Source organism: Ceratotherium simum, chromosome 36 (assembly GCF_057802395.1).
Source record: "Ceratotherium simum simum isolate JZ-2026a chromosome 36, ASM5780239v1, whole genome shotgun sequence".
Lineage (NCBI taxonomy): Eukaryota > Metazoa > Chordata > Mammalia > Perissodactyla > Rhinocerotidae > Ceratotherium > Ceratotherium simum.
Window position 1 is genome coordinate 4,724,179 of NC_141935.1, and position 17,107 is coordinate 4,741,285.

The window sequence follows — 17,107 nt, forward strand, 5'->3', positions numbered from 1 at the left end:
CTGTAGATGTTTGCCAGATGAATGAATCAATGAATGAGTGAATGAGTGAGTAAACAGATGGATGAGCACATCTCACTCACATAAGCTATGTTTCTAACGTCAATTCTTCTGTCACCTCTGCCTAGCCTCAAATCCTGATTCCCGTGTTTCCGCTGCTGATCTGATTACTTAACTCTGATCCTGATTTCTGACTCTGTCCTTGGTCTAGTGTTGGCATTTTTGGACCTGGGTTGTGTTCCGAGTATTACACATGGAGCACTTTCATCTTAACTGGAAGCAAATAAACTCTTTCCCACGTCGTGGTCAGTGCCGTTAAACTAACGGGGGAGAAAAGGATTCGAGGGTCCCCATCTCTGGGGATGCTCCCTAGACGCAACTCTGCCCAAAGAAAGTGTAAGAAAATATATCTACTTCATAACCCAACACCTTTTGGAAATCCATTTATTCTACAGATCAAGAGAGATGCAGTTGGAGGGAAGATACCTCACCTAAAATCTTTAAAGTGTGGCTCTGTGAATGGGTTAATATCTAGTCAGTTACTTGACCTTAGTGAAAGACACAAGGCCAGATGAAATTTTCCATTTAGAGATAACCTGCTACAGGCTTCCTTATGCGAGGAAAAAGGGCACAAGGTGTGTCCCATCTTTTCTCCAATTTTATTTTAAAATTATTTTATAAATATTTAAAAGCTATGGAGGGCAGGCCTGGTGGCTTAGGGGTTAAGTGTGGGCGCTCCACTACTGGCGGCCCGGGTTCGGATCCCGGGCGCGTACCCACGCGCTGCTTCTCCGGCCATGCTGAGGCCGCGTCCCACATACAGCAACTAGAAGGATGTGCAACTATGACACACAATTATCTACTGGGGCTTTGGGGGGAAAAAAAGGAGGACGATTGGCAATAGATGTTAGCTCAGAGCCCGTCTTCCTCAGCAAAAAGAGGAGGATTAGCATGGATGTTAGCTCAGGGCTGATCTGCCTCACAAAAAAATAAATAAATAAATAAATAAAATAAAAGCTATGGAAACAATATTATTTATTAAACATAACCCAAAATGATTACTTTTGATCGTATTAGCACATACATTATTTGAAAAGAAAAGCTTTCCAACATTTTCACCTGACTGAAAATATCTTGCAAATCTGTGCTTACCTTATGCATTTTACCAACTACCTCATAACCATAGGCTGTGATTTGCAACAATGCTTAGAATAAGCTGTTTTATTAGTTCAGTGACCCAGGAAGAGTATATATGCACAAAGCATATATCATGAGAATACTTGTGATGGTGATTAATTACAGAGCGTGGCATCTTAGAAGCATGTAAATGAAGAACTGAACACCATATTCCATTATTAACATTCTTCTGTGAAGTGAGAGGTGTGGAGAGCATGGAACAATGGCGTGCGGGGAAGTTGGGAGAGACAAGTGATAAATCAGCGGTGGAGAACCCGAGAAGGAATTGTCATAAGCATTAAGCTACCAGGCTCACACGATGAATGCAGAATAATAATACTGTATTTGTAATTATAATGATGTTCCTTATAAATTATAGATCAATTCAGAAAATAGCACTTTTATATTTTTAAATAAACGTAGACAGTATATCCACAACAATAATGAAAAGCATGCACAGTATGCCTCAATGAAATCTTAAATCCTAAAATACAGCTCTCTCTTTACGTTAATGTAAGGTAGGAATTATTCCTACCTTTTCCATAAGACAAAGAATCATTGTATTCAATTTCCTTCACCTGCATATAATAACTCACTTGTTCCTTTCTCTCTGAATGTCAACTCGAAGCCCTGCCAATGACACTGTACATAGATTAAAACAACCAAGATCTGGGGAAGCACCTCTGATGTCTTGTGAATGGAACAAGGGGTGTGATGATTTTGCCCACAGCCTTCCTGTTTTCAGGTTATCTGTGATGTCCCCTACTGGACTCGAAGCTCCTTAAGAACTGGATCCTGTTTGTATTAGTGTTTCCTATAGTGCTGCTGACAGTACTGTGTGCACTGTAGACATCTGGTAATTTTTTTAAGCGACCACTTTAGAGGCAGGCCCGTTCTGTGATGCAGAACAAAAGAGAGTTGGGAGAATCAGACTAGAAAAAGAAAAAGGAAATCCAGTAGCCTGGATGGGTATCAGTATCACCTCTGTAGTTTCAAGAATACACAGATTCTTGGGCACAACATCAGACCTACTGACTGCACATCTTTGGAGGAAGGCCCAGGAATCCCTGCCTTGAGTGTGGATCCCAGGTGATCCTAATGTGCAGCTGAGACCAAGAACCACTGGTCTGGTGCCTAATCTTTCTTTTCCTAGCCTGGTGTGCTATAAATTAGTGCAATAAATAACACCTTTTTGCTTTGTATTTCTCAAGGTATAACATATTATGTATATATATGTATTCAACAAATGTATTCAACAAATTGTTACACTGGTAGCAAACAGACCTGGGCAGCTCCCTTCACCTTCCCTTCGTTCCCCCTGGGCAGGGCCCACCCCCAGCACGGGTCCTCTTGCACGTCCCTCTGTCTGCTCACACCCCTGACCTCGAATGAAGACGAGTGAAGGATACATAATAGCCGTGTGCGGGAGGGCCAGTGTTTGAGCCTTGGTCTCTGTGACACACCCAAGCAAAGAGCAGACTTTGCCTCTCCTCCAAACCACCTTTAATTGGTTCATGAATGGAAAAAAGAAAAGAGTTTCCTCTCAAAACAGACAAAAAACTTCCCAGGCTAAAATGACCAAAGCAAAACTTGCCAGGTTATGGACTTTGTGTTCCCAAAGTGGTTCTGTGCAGACACAACTTCCAGTGCATGAACCTCGCAAGAGTTATATCTTTTTCAGTCATACAAAATCATTCCACAATGATGAGAGGCTTGACAAAGATGTCAAATCTAGCTCACCTGTCGTGAATGCTGGACAAGCTTAGGTGCCGGCAGTTGTTCTCCGTGAGGTTGGGACAAGGCTGCGGAAGGGGAGGAAGACGATCCTCTGCCCACTCTGGGTCCTTTCTGGCTGGGCTACTAGTTAAAGTGACATGAGACTGAATAGCAGGAAAAAATCAAACACAGCTTTATAACAAGTGTACTTGGCAGAGACCAGGGAAACTGAGTTTGTCAACAAAATGGTGGAGGTTCTCTTCTTAAATAGATTTAGGTAAAGACAAAAGAAGATGTTGGGGGTGGGGGAGTCAGTTATGGAGATTAACAGAAAAGCACAGTAAGGTTATTATGCAGCCTCACCTTCTGCATTAATAAGTTTCTAGAGATGAGGTCACTCCCTCTTCTTCCCAGTACAGAGCGGGAGATACCTTTACAAATGGAGATTTCCCTTACAATTGTAAATGTTTGGTAAACAGAACTTTGTAAAGAATGGGCTTAGCAAGGATCCTCCCAGTCTATCGATCAGTTAGTGGGGGGAGAGGTCAAAGTCTCTTTCAGAAAATAATCAAGGTAAAGAGATATATTTTGAGGTGGCCAATTCTGACCTCCCATACTGCCATGTATGGTTGTTCAGGTTTTGCACTGCACAAGGGCACCACATCTAAGGGGACATTAGTTACAGCATAGACTCCTTTGTTTCTATGATTACAGTTTTATTGACTCTAAAGATGGGCAATTTCTATGTTTATTATGACCATTCTTTTGGCAGATGGCAGTAAAGTGTCTTGTTCTAATATGGTCAGGGTATGTCATTCTACTTTGACTTACAAAAATGGAGTTAATTTAATCAAAAAACCTAGTTGATGTAACAACATCTAAAATAACCTGTGCTGGGCCGGCTCCGTGGCTTAGCGGTTAAGTGCGCGCGCTCTGATGCTGGCGGCCCGGGTTCGGATCCCGGGAGCGCCCCGAGGCACCACTTCTCCGTCCAACGTGAGGCCGAGTCCCACGTACAGCAACTAGAAGGATGTGAACCTATGACATACAACTATCTACTGGGGCTTTGGGGGGAAAAAACTGAATAAATAAAATCTTTAAAAAAAAAAAAAAAAAAAAAAAAAAATAAAATAAAATAACCTGTGCTTCTAAACAAAGTGCAGTTTTTTGTTTTTTGCTCTGATGTATTGGTTGGTAAATACATTAATTTTTAAAAAATCTGTTGTTGGGGTATAAGTGCACTGGGTAAATTGATGTTTTAAATTGCAGTTTAAACCATCTGCCTGTTGTTTACTATGCTACAATGGTATTTCCAAGCTCTCAATTTAAATATACATTTAAATTAGTCTTTATGCTCCAAATCTCCATGTAATAACCAACAGTCACCAATAATAACTCACAAAGTATTATTTGATGATAAATTGGGCATTATTATGTAATAATATAATAATTATAATAGTTATTTTTTATTATGGAGAATGCATCAATACAAAATTGAACTGCTGCTAAAATTTTAATAGCTTGTCACACATTATTTCAAAATATTACAAATTTTTAAGCAAAATACTAATCACTATTTTTCTTCAGATATCAGAAAAAATATAATTTTTTTAAATTCTCAAGATCAGAAAACAGAACATAGAAAGACAATAGAGAAGTAAAGTTTGAAAATATTTAGAATATTGAATATATATGGCAAAAATAGATGTAAATCTACAATAAAAGGAAAAGTCTTCATAATTACTACTTCTAACAAAACGTAGCATAGAAAGTAGAGGATGTTTATTTCACTTCTGTTTTCATGTCAACCAAAACCAATGATTAAAAAAATACAAAACAAAAAAAATTTTAAAAACTAAAAATTCATTAAATGTATTTCCTGCCAACCCGGGTATATGGCCATAAAATCTGAATATTACAAATTACATAATTATATAACAAAAACATAAAAGTTTTGTTGACAATTATCTACGTCAAGTAAGAAATTTAAACTATAAAATGACACTGCATTACAAACAGAAAGATTTAGGGAAACTTTTACACACAAAAACCATCCAAGCAGTTATGTCACCTTATTCTCAAAAGACTCTGCATTTCATTCACCTTAGAAAACTCTTTGGGGATACAAAACAAAATTATTTCAAGACTGAGAATGGGTGCAATGGTGGGCAGCATTGATTAGAGATTTTAGTAAATATGAAGTAACGGAAATGCATGCCCATAGCAATAGCGCTAAGTATTCAAAATATCTGTTATCTGATTTGAAAACTATGTAATTAATAATGGTGCAGAAAGAGAGGATGTGATAAATGAGGGCAACCGCACACTGTTGTTGAATTCATAATATACACGATTCCATTTTTGATAAGACAGTCATAGTGTTCAGAGAATCACCCAAGAGACTTTACAAGCCTAAGAATGCAAGTTGTCTTCATTTGGCAGAAACCACAGCAATGACTGATAATAATATAGCAGAATCTTTATATAGAACACAAATATTAATATCAAATAATATTATACTTCTTAGGGAATGAAATACAAAACCAAAGGATTAAAATTATAGTGAATGCAGTGAATAAAATTATTTTGAGTGACACAAAGCAATGTTAATTATTCTTCAATTATTATTGTGGATGATACAAAGTAATGTTAATTATTTCTCAATTATTATAGCTCCAATCTTCATGTAAGCCATGTAGAATTAAAAAAGATTATTGTTATATTTTGCAGATTTTCAAAATGCAAATATTTAGCCCAGTAGAACACACAGTTCCAAAAGAATTATATACACTTTTAGTAGACCATTTTTAAAAACTTCATCTAGATAAAACTAATTTGAGAAGTCAAGCATACAACAGTCACAGTATGTGTGGAAAACATAATAGATTGCAAAACAATATCCTCAAAAAAGAATATTTAGGCATTCTACATTACTTATAGTGTCCATTATACAAGTTTGATAATGAAAAATTCAGGTGAATTCTTTTCTGATATCACCACATTTTATATTATCCAAGACCTGTTCAACTATTTTTCAGCTTCAATGAAACATTAAAGTGTAAACACAACTTGAAATTTTTACTGACTATGCTATGGGATAGTCAAGTTGATATTATCACACCACCAAAAACTCAACTGGAGGTAGGATGCTCTTCTCTTAGAAACTACTGATGATATTAACAAAGATATCTATTCTAGGGACCAGCCCCGTGGTGTAGCAGTTAAGTTGGGCTTGCTCCACGTTGGCGGCCTGGGTTCGTGGGTTAGGATCCTAGGGTGTGGACCTACGCCACTCGTCAGCCATGCTGTGGTGGTGACCCACATATAAAATAGAGGATGATGGGCACAGACGTTAGCTCAGGGCAAATCTTCCTCAGCAAAAAAAAAAAAAAAAAGGGTATCTATTCTAGAACACAAGCCAAAGTTTCACTTTTGAATACTTCCTTTTTAAAATGTATTGCTCAGGATTAATTGGGCATGATATCCAAAGTAAAATTAGTGTTATGAGCAAAATTATGCAAGCATCAAATTCATCGTACGTAATTTTCTTGAAAGTATCAAAGAGATTAACACATTGAAGAAAAATTAAGTAATAATGTTAATAAAAAAATTGTTGTTTATAAACAAATTACAGCCTCTTGGCATTGATACCAACTTATCTGACATGACTAATACTAGCAAAAAGAGCAAAAAGACTGATTTCCACTGCAAATTCCCTGATCAAGTGGGTCTAAACTCTAAAACTAAATGTCAAAATCAATTTATTTTTTCTGTATTGGATATAACATCACCATCAAAAGAAAGATTGATGATACTGAAAAAAATCATGGCTTGAACTACTGTGACTATGTAAACATTTTCCCTTGAAATCAATTAATGACCCAGACTGTGCCATTAAAAGACTGAAATTGTTTTCTCAAATCAGACACCAGTGGAGAATACAGCTCTTTAAAGTTAAAATATATTAAAAACGACTTAATACTTGCAATATCTCAAGAAAAACAAGATATTGGAGCAAATAAACATCAAAAAGAATTTTATTTCCAAAAGAGCAAAATGTATAACAGTTTTTAAGTTATTATATCATAGTAACTATGTATAGTAACTGAGTTACTACTCAGTTTCTATTTATTGTGATTAAATATTCTAATTTTCTCCTATTTTATGTTCTAAAATTTCATTTCATTTACTTGAACAAAATGACATTACAGTTGTTGTAACTGCTATTATTGAAAAATAAATAATATGCTAACCATAGAAAGATTTTCTAAAAGAAAGGGTACCTTGTTCAAATTTATATGAAGGTGCCTTAAAGGATTATTTGAAGCCCTGGGGTTAGGAAGACGGCCCCAAGCAGGTCCAAGTTCACATTTTTGTGTTTCATGACCCTAAAGGCAAGCAGGACCATCTTCCCCCATACTCTAGCTCAAAAGTCCCAGAAAGAGCTCTCCTTGTTCCAACCTGGCTCATCTGCTCATCGCTGAACCACTGGCCAGTGGGATGAGATATCTGTTTGCCCAGGTCCAACTCACATGTCCAGTCTACGACCAGGATTGGGAAGTTGGGGTCAAGGTACCACGGTTGACAGCCCCAGTAAAGCTACAAAGAGAGGGAGGAGGGAGGGAATTCCCGAAAGGGAGGGTTGAAGGTGCTGATACCAAAAGGAAGAAGGAAAATCATTCAGTAGACTAAACCACAACCAGCACCATCCACTACCGTTGGTTAAGATTTTGTATTTGAAGTCTGGACTCTGAAAAATTGCTCACGGAGGCTGAGAACAGCCAGCGGTAAACACTTTATCAGCCTTTCTACAGGAAAATGACCAACGTATTGCAGATCAACATGAGGCAAGAGTCAGTGAAGAATGCAGAATGAGATGATAAATACAGAAAAGTTTGCAAATTAAAGTGGGAGAGGAACAATTTTCTTAAACATATCAGGCTAAGTGCTTTACCCGAACATAAGTGAAAGGGACTGAAAGTTGGCCCTAGAATCCCACTGTCTTCACTCCTGTATATTATTTGAAATTTGTAGCATAACATTTAAATGTTTACTAAACATTTTATCAACCATTCTATATTGTGGTTTCAGTCATTCTTTGCGAAACCTTTTTGCCATATTGATAAAGTCCTAAGAACTTCCTCACTTTTTAAGGAGATACACCCGAACTTGGTAGATCCTACCAGCAGTTACAGTTGGATTATGGTGCCCAGACCAGGGAATGGGTGCCCTTAAAGAACAGTGCCGAAGTAGTGTCTGTTCTTTTCTGGGTGTGCCGTACTCCTCCGCGAAAACAAATGTTCAATTCTCTGTTGCTGTTCTGCTGGTCCTTGTTCAACAGCTCTTTGGTTCAACAGCTCTTCAGAAGTTCCAGCCTTGAAAATATTCTTTTGAATCTAGATTTTCAATCGTATGGCAGGTCCAGAGATAGAGCAGGAAAAGAAAATAAACTATGATTCAATTTCCAGTGCCAGTTTTACCATTAACTTGTTAAATCTCGTTTACATCACCACCTTCTCTATGTCATTGGGTTTTGCCCATATGTAAAAGAGAATAATAAAGTGAGTTAGCAAATTTTCATTAAGTATCTCCTAAGTGCCCCATATCAAATGTGCAGCATATAAAATGTACTTTGTCTGCCAATAATTGGTGTTACAACCTTGGGCACATCATATTCCCTCTTGGGGTCTTAGCATCACCATAAAATATGGATTTTAGGTTGACAATCCCTCAGATTCTCTGATCATTCTGCAGCGTGGCATTGCAGGGGTCAAAAGAAACAGACAATGGACATGAAAAGTATTTGAAAAGCATAGAATCTTTCATAGCCCTGCTTCAGTGATGATACCAGAGGCCTGGAGGAACTTATATATCATCATTTTTGGCTGCCAATTTCTTTTAAACAGCATATCTTATCAAAACCCCGCTGACATCTAGACCTAATAGGGACTATCCAGCTGGAAGTGGGAGAAAGATGGAGTCGTATTGGTCAGGCTAAAATTGGGAATTTTAGATAATCAATATCAAATCAGGAATTGTACCTCCCCACCCTCATCTTTCCAACTACCTTGTTACCACTATTAGAATTTAGTTGCCTAATAAGATGGACCTTCCATGACTCTGCTCTCTCTCTCTCTCTTTTTTTCTTTTTGGTGAGGAAGATCAGCCGCGAGCTAACATCCATGCCTATTCTCCTCTTTTTACTGAGGAAGACTGGCCCTGGGATAACATCCATGCCCATCTTCCTCTACTTGATATGAGACGCTGCCACAGCATGGCCTGACAAGCGGTGCATTGGTGTGCACCTGGGATCCGAACCTGGGCCACCAGCAGTGGAGCGTGCACACTTAACCTCTACGCCATGGGGCTGGCCCCTCTGCTCTCTCTTTTGACTGTGGATCAGTCTGAATAAGTTCAAGCTAGTAGTTTATAACCAGGCCAATTTTTTCTTTTTCGAGTTCAGAGATTAGTTTGAAAACACTTTGAAAGAAAGAAGGATTCCTGGCACTGAAAATAAGATGAACATAAAAAACAATTTTTACACTTGTATGCATCCACAGAAATGTGAGGAGAAATTATCATTCATGGAAAGCATCTTCTTCCTGACAAGTAATAACGATAGCTAATGAGACTGACATTTACACTGCTCAACAAAAAGTATTTTTCTAAACATGATGTATAATTAACACAACTTGCACACAAATCATACACACAAAAAGCATCAAATCATCAAGACTCACGGATGACTAATGTCTGCCAAAGGATTCCATTCAACACCCTTTGTGTCCTATGAGTAATTTTAAGGCTGCTTCAGGGTTTCTTCCTCATTCTCCTACAGGAAGATAAACCAGTTCACACTGATGAAAACTATCAGTTCTTTCATCTTGGAAGGAAAGAAAGAAGGAATGAAAAGAAGAAGGGAAAGAGGGAGGGAGGGGGATAAAAGAAAGGGTAACGCTAGATTTTGAACAAAAAACAGTAGAAAATGTATGTTATATTCTATAGAGTATAAATAATGTCTTATTTATGTTTGGGTCCTGTTTGTTTTTCTTTACAAGTTGTATTTTTTGTCATTACATAGTGTTCCTTTTATTTCCATTAACAATTATTTATTTACTTCATTATTTTTCAAGTATATTTGGGTCCTTTTTATACTAGCAACAGAGAGAAATAATCCTACAGTAATGATGGACTTTTATAGATGATGAGGGATAAGACTCTGACAAGTCTGTGTGGAATTATAAACACCAAGTGTGACTATATAGATAAATATAGTAAAAGTGTTAATTTTCTTGTTTTGCTTTGAGAATATTGAACTTTATTATTTTATAATTTTAGCAAAAATTTTAAGATCGGCACTGATGCAGGAGAAAAATAACATCCTGAGAAAATAGAAAGGAATCATGATTTACATGGTTGAACACTGCTAGCGAAGGTTCTGGTCACAACTGTGGTTGAAATCTGTACACTTTTTTATTCCCACCTCACTAATTACCCGAGAGGATCCACTGCTCAGGACTCACCATATCAAGAGTCGACGTTTCCAGCAGCACTGCCTTTCCTGCAGCTTATCAACCCCCAGTTTATCAAAACTCTTCTTCCTGCCTCTCATTTCCTCAGAAATACAATTCCTCATTGTATTACATTCTGATAAGCGAATTCAACATTTCCACTTAAGTGTACATTTATTAGAATATTGCCTACTAATAGGGGCTAACATTTCTTTTTGTCCAGAATTTCTCCCTTTAAGTCTTTCTTGAACCTCACCTCAAAATAAAAATATTTTTAAAAAATTTCCCTTATGTGCCATTTGTGTTCAAGAACCTACAGTCACTCAGATCAAGGGCTTCATCAACAGATCCTCTGTTTACTGATTTGGTCTATCTCCAGATTTTGATCCGTTCAATTCTATCTAGTCAGGGCAGGGGCAGGTTTTTTTCACTGTTCCTCACCTATGTGATGCTCATGCCTACTCTTATGTCTGTGTAATTCTGCTGTCCTGAAATATCCTCCTGCCCAGTCACATCAATCTTCACTCAACACATAATTAGCTAAACATATACATACAAATGTATACATGTATTTGCTGAAATATAACTCTTCATTTCTATCTCCGTAATGATCTAACTCTTATTTAATCTGCTTCATTAATTTGTAGTGGTACTTGTTCATTTTCTATTCATAATTTGGCATTGTTAAAACATTTTAATATTAATTGCAGCTATTTGTGTATTCATCTACCTAGAAGTCTTAAAATAATCCGATCTTGATTCAGAAGGCCATGAGGAAGCATTCAAAATTTTTGAACTAGGAGGAAACATGATGGGAACTGCAATTTTTTTGACTCTCTCTTCTCGATGTAGGATGGGTAAGAATTGGGATACCATGTCATTTCCCCGCTTAAAAACCTTCAGTAGTGTCCTATAGCTTTCAGTTAAATGATGGTTTGGCATTGACCTGTCTCTACAATCTTGTCTACTGCAAATTCCTGCTGCTTTCTTCCCCTTTGCTCTGTGCTCTTCACTTCTGCTCTACAGAATTATCTCTAAATCCATGAACTCATCATGCCTACAGGATAAAACACAGATGAGCTGCAAAGAAGGAGAAACCAGAGCAGGTTTCTCTACTTCAGAAGAAAACAAAATGCTCAGTCGTAATCTACATATAAGGCATCTGCTCTGAAAGATGAGAAATAATCTGAATGAACCTGAAAGCCATTGATGAGTCATTGATCTAGTGAACAACAACATGGGGTTCATATGCATTTCATAGTTTACCGAAGATGGCCTGAGTTAGAGGGGAAAAGCCTGAAGAAATGTCTAGCTAATAGGATCAACTAAACATCTGGAAATGAAACCTGAAACAAAAATTCCCCATGTATCAGCAACTATATGTAGAGCATCAGCTTTCAATTTAAGAGAGAATTTAAAATTTCATTGTACTACTACTCGTCATATTCCTTTATGTAGAACCTTGGTACATCTCTAAATTTCTCAGATTTTTATCCTGGAAAGCTGAAACTGCTATATCTTCTGAGCTACGTGAAAGAGACACTTGGGCTCATTCTCCTGACAGTGACCAGTGTAAGGACAACACACTATAAAAATCAAAATAATCTCCTTAGGAAATAAACCTGCCAGGCAAGCATGATTCAGTGGCTGAAGGGATGAAATGGCCTGTGACAACCTGCAATCACGCCCAATCCCAGTCTCAATAAAACCAGAAAATTGAGGAAGAACATCCAAAATATTCCTTTACTCCCTGGAAAAAGACCCCCCAAAATGGCCAAGAGACAGCTCAGAGAGGTCCTTCTCCGCTTGCAGCAAGTCTGATCTTTTTGAAGACAAATCTTATTGTGTCTCTCCTTTGCAAACAATACTTCCATGGCTTCCTATTGCTCCTAGGATAGGACAAAATTTGTGATATGAACCACACGTTCCTGTGTCATCTAGCCTTGATTTGTCCAATATAGTTACCGCTAACCACATGTGTGGGTATCATTTTTTAAATAATTAAAATCAAATAAAACTTTAAAGTCTGTTTGGTTGTATTAGCTACATTTTAAGTGATCAACAGCCATATGGAGCTGGGATCTGGCAGTATTCTGTTTCCTGATCTAGTCACATAGGTGTACTCATGTCATAAAAATTCATTGAGCTGTACATTTATATCTGTGCACTTTTATATTTGTATGCCTTAATTAAATTATTGCAAAAACTTAAAACTGCATTTGCTTCTTTATTTTATTTGAAAGCTTGGCTTCTGAAATATGGGTAAAGTCTTCCTTCTAGTTTATGATGGCAGACTGAATCATGCATTCACCTCTTCTCTTTAAGGAGGGCCCACTGAAAAGACACAAAAAGTGTCTTTAAAGGAATGAAACTGTAAGAGGGCTGGAAAACTAGAAGGAGGGATGGCAATGGACCAGAAAATTTCAGGGTGATGGAGAAAACAAGTCAGGAAAAGTTTTATTCCAAAACATCCTTTCCAAAGAAAGGCTCAGAGTCAGCTACCACAAAGAGAAGGAGTGGACTGCAATGACAATTAAATAGAAAATTACTTTCGGTATAGTGAATTATTTACATAGCTTTCCTTCCCTTCTAACCTCTTTATATACTTTGTATATGAAGCAGCGTTTTTAGCCCTCAAGGATAAAACTCAAACTTGCTTTCCTATATGGGAAGGATTCAATATATTGTTGGAGACTGCAAGAAAAGCAGAGCAAAACCAAAGGTAACACTGAACCATCCCATTGGTCACTGAGGAAATTAATAGAAAGAGAAGACAGCTCCATCCAGTGGTGAAACACACTAAAACACCCCACTCCAGAGTGGAGCTCTCCTTACTTTAGTGATGATCAAGGTCCCAACAGGCCTTTAGTGATGATGAAGGTTCCAACAGACCTGGAAAAAATGTAGCATCTAGAACTAGCCCTCGCATTTAAGAGGTGCTATGTCAGGAAAACAGAAATGTACAACTTCAGAAGAAACCCACACCAAATGCCTGCAATAATCAACCAAATCTTTACACAAAAATATAAACAAAAAGCAAGAGTTCTGGCCACTTAAACAAAACTAATAGTACAGAAAAGGGAGAAAATGCCATCAGAGAAAACAGAGATAATTTAAGGAAAAGAATAAATGAACTTCAAAATAGATAAATGATTAGAATTTCTGTTGGAGTGAATTGGTAGGCAGGGCTGATAAGGAACTAAAACAACCAACAAGAATATGAAATAAAACAAACAACACCAAAAGAAATTAGTACAAAATTGGACTTGCAATAAAAGAGAAGGAAATTCCCAGGAAACAAAAATGGGAACTGAAAAATAGGACAATAAATAAAGATAGTGCTGTGCGGCTAGTGGGTTATTACATCAAGAAATGGGTTTTAACGACAAGGCACTTGATTTCAGGGATGGAAGAAGAGATCTCTGGTGCACAAGTGTGTAATAATTGGAACTCAGACACCGATATAAAACCAGGTTCTCAGAAGGCTGTTTTCTCAGTAAAAGAGAGACTAGAAAAATACTGCTTAATAGTTCATGTACGTAACAAGGAAATTTATCTTTGCCTAGAGCTTAAGGTTAGGGAAAAAAATATATCAGAGTCATATGGGAATTTGGAGTCAGAATTTAATATATTTGGTGAGAGACTCTCATTGTCAGAAAATAATATAAAAATTACCACCACATCTGGATGTCTGGCAGAAGCAAACCTATAACTGTTCTGTATCTACCCTTCCACAAACAGAACCCAAGAACTGCCACAGGAAAACCAAAATCCACTGAAGATGAGCTCATGATCAAAAATTACAAAACACATGCAAAAATGATCGAGTATGAGTAAGAGAAATTACAACACACAGAAGGATTTGCATCTCAAGAACTTAAGATAAAATAATACTTCTAAATAGATCATAAAATAATTTCATTTAAAATAATTTAAATGACAAAAGGAAGTAGAAACTATAAGAAATATATAATACACTATAAAAAGGAACAAACAGATTTGAAAATGAACCAAATGAAACTGCTAGAAAGGAGAAAACAGTCACAGAAATGTAAAACTAAAGAACAAAGTAGACACAGTTGAAGAGATCGTTAGTAAATTGGAAAATAGACCTGAGGAAAATACTCAGCTGTAGCACTGTGATATAAGGGATGGAGAATAGTAAAGAGAGGTGATAAGGCATGGAAGGTAAATGGTGAAGATCCAATGCACATTGAAGAGGAGATTCAAAAGGAGTATACAAAGAAGAAGAGGAGAGGCAATGTTCAAAGAGATCGTGGCCGAGGATTTTTCAAAATAGACAAGGATGTGAATCCTAAAATCAGAGCAAGGCTTAAAGAAAAATAAATAAAAGGAAAGTCACAGTTTGACCCATTGTAGAAAAACTGCATAACATCAAAGGCAAAGAAAATCTTAAAATTAACCAAGGAGAAAGAACAAATTACCTCTAAAAATAAACGGACAGCAGCGAGAGACCCCAAAACAGTGAGCTGATATCTTCAAAGTGCTAAATTATTTTTCAGTAGAAAGAGGAACATAGACATTCTTAGGCCTTCAAAGACTGAATTTAGCAAAATATTCTCAGTGAAAGAACGTCTAAACAATGTACTTTAAAAAGAAGGAAATTGGACCCAAAAGAAATGAGTGTTTGCAAGAAGCAAGAGGAAGCAAAGAAATTAGTAAACATGTGAGTAATTTAAAAATAAAATTAAAAAAAAATTAAAAATAAAATTAGATAAGAACAGCATTTTAGTTTAAAGGGGCTGTTCAGAGTTTAATTGTGGTAAGGTCCTTATTCTCTTTGAACAGAAGGCATTGATTAACTTTAGATTTTTCTGTCAAGTATGTATGTTAAAAGCCCGTGGTAATAATTAAAAGACTAGATATGGAATCTGTCGCTTTAAACCAATAGCAGAGAAAAGAGAGGAATAAGATAACTCAATCTAATAGAAAGTAGAAAAGGAAGATAAAGAAGCTAAGTTGCCCAGACCACTGCCCACTGCCTCAACTTCTAGCTAAACCCGTGTGAGCTGAAGGAAGGTCGGCAGATCAAGCCTTGTACCTTCATGAAGATAGTGGCCAACCTCTTGTATGAGAAACCATTTGGCCCCTACTGCACTGAGCCAGTTATTGCTGGGTTGGGCCTGAAGACCTCTAAGCACTTCTTCTGCTGTCTAGACCTCGTCAGCTGCTCCAGGGTGACTGATGACTCTACGGTCAGTGGCACCTGTGCAGAACAAATGTGCGGGATGCGCAAGTCCCTCTGGGAGCCCAACATGGATCCACAGCACCCGTTTGAAACCATTTCACAAGCCTTGCTGAAGGCTGTGGACTGAGATGCAATGTCAGGCATGGGAGTCGTCATCCACAGCACTGAGAAGGACAAAATCATCACTAGGACACTGAAGGCCCCAGTGCACTAACCCTCTGTTCCCAGAGCCCACTTTTTATTTTTTTTATTTTTTTTTTCGGTGAGCAAGATTCACCCTGAGCTAACATCTGTTGCCAGTCTTCCACCATTTGCTTGAGGAAGATTGTCCCTGAGCTAACATCTGTGCCAATCTTCCTCTACTTTGTATGTGGGACACTGCCACAGCATGGCTTGATGAGTGGTGTGTAGGTCCCCATCCAAGATCCAATCCCGTGAACCCCAGGCTGCCCAAGCGGAGCATGAACTTAACCACTATGCCACCAGGCTGGTCCCCGCAGAGCCTACTTTTTAAAAATAAAGTAGTTTTTCTTTCGAACAAAAAAGCATTTAGGAATTGAACATATTTTAATTTATTTTGAAATTATCACACTCTTATAAATTACATTGATGTCATCTATACCAGGAATCACAATAAATGTAAACTAATTAGATATATTTATGTGTGTGTGTGTGATCCACAAAGATTAAAGGGCTCATAAAGCCATTTTAATAAAAGAAGATGCTACAAAAAATAGCAATCAGAGAATGAAAAACGGACTTGGGAATTAAAATAAGGCGATTGTTGAAATAAAAATTCAATGAATAGTGTGAATAATAAAAAAGACAGCTGTCAAGTCCAAGTTAGTAACTAAGAGATAAAATCAAGGAAATCTCTCATAATACAGAGTTATTTATAGACCTACTAAATGCCACAGAGCACATATTTAGCTCCTACTGTGAACCAGGCACTGTTCTAAGCACTTGACATTACTGAACAATCTAATAAAGTACTATTTTTATCCCCATTTTATTTTTTTATTTTTATTTTTTGGTGAGGAAGATTAGCCTTAAACTAACATCTGTTGCCAATCCTCCTCTTTTTGCTGAGGAAGATTGGCCCTGGGCTAACATCTGTGCCCATCTTCCTCTACTTTATATGGGATGCCTGCCACAGCACGGCTTTATGAGCGGTGCACAGGTCCGCACCCAGGATCTGAACCTGTGAACCCCAGGCCGCTGAAGCAGAGCATGCGAACTTAACAAGTATGGCACCGGGCCAGCCCTTTATCCCCATTTTATAAATGAGAAAACTGAAGCATAGAATGATTAAGTAATTTGCCCAAAGGACAAAAGAAACATAGCAAAAAAAATTTCAGAAATATAGAGAATAGATCCCAAAGTTCAAATATGTAGGGATGAGAGTCCAGAGGCAAAAATCAGAGACAAGAGAAGGTAAGAAATAATTAAATAACAGATGTTATCTTTTTTTGTGTGTGTGAGGAAGATCGGCCCTGAG

At 37.4% G+C, this 17,107-nt stretch overlaps 1 long non-coding RNA gene across 1 annotated transcript in view; it reads right to left on the minus strand.

The window, feature by feature from the left end:
* The window catches only part of LOC147912335 (uncharacterized), an 89,201-nt gene that overhangs the window by 45,932 nt on the left and 26,162 nt on the right, over window positions 1-17,107 (minus strand). The window contains exon 2 of the long non-coding RNA XR_015549999.1: window positions 2,914-3,030. This is a non-coding gene — a long non-coding RNA (uncharacterized LOC147912335). The remainder of the gene's footprint in view (window positions 1-2,913; window positions 3,031-17,107) is intronic.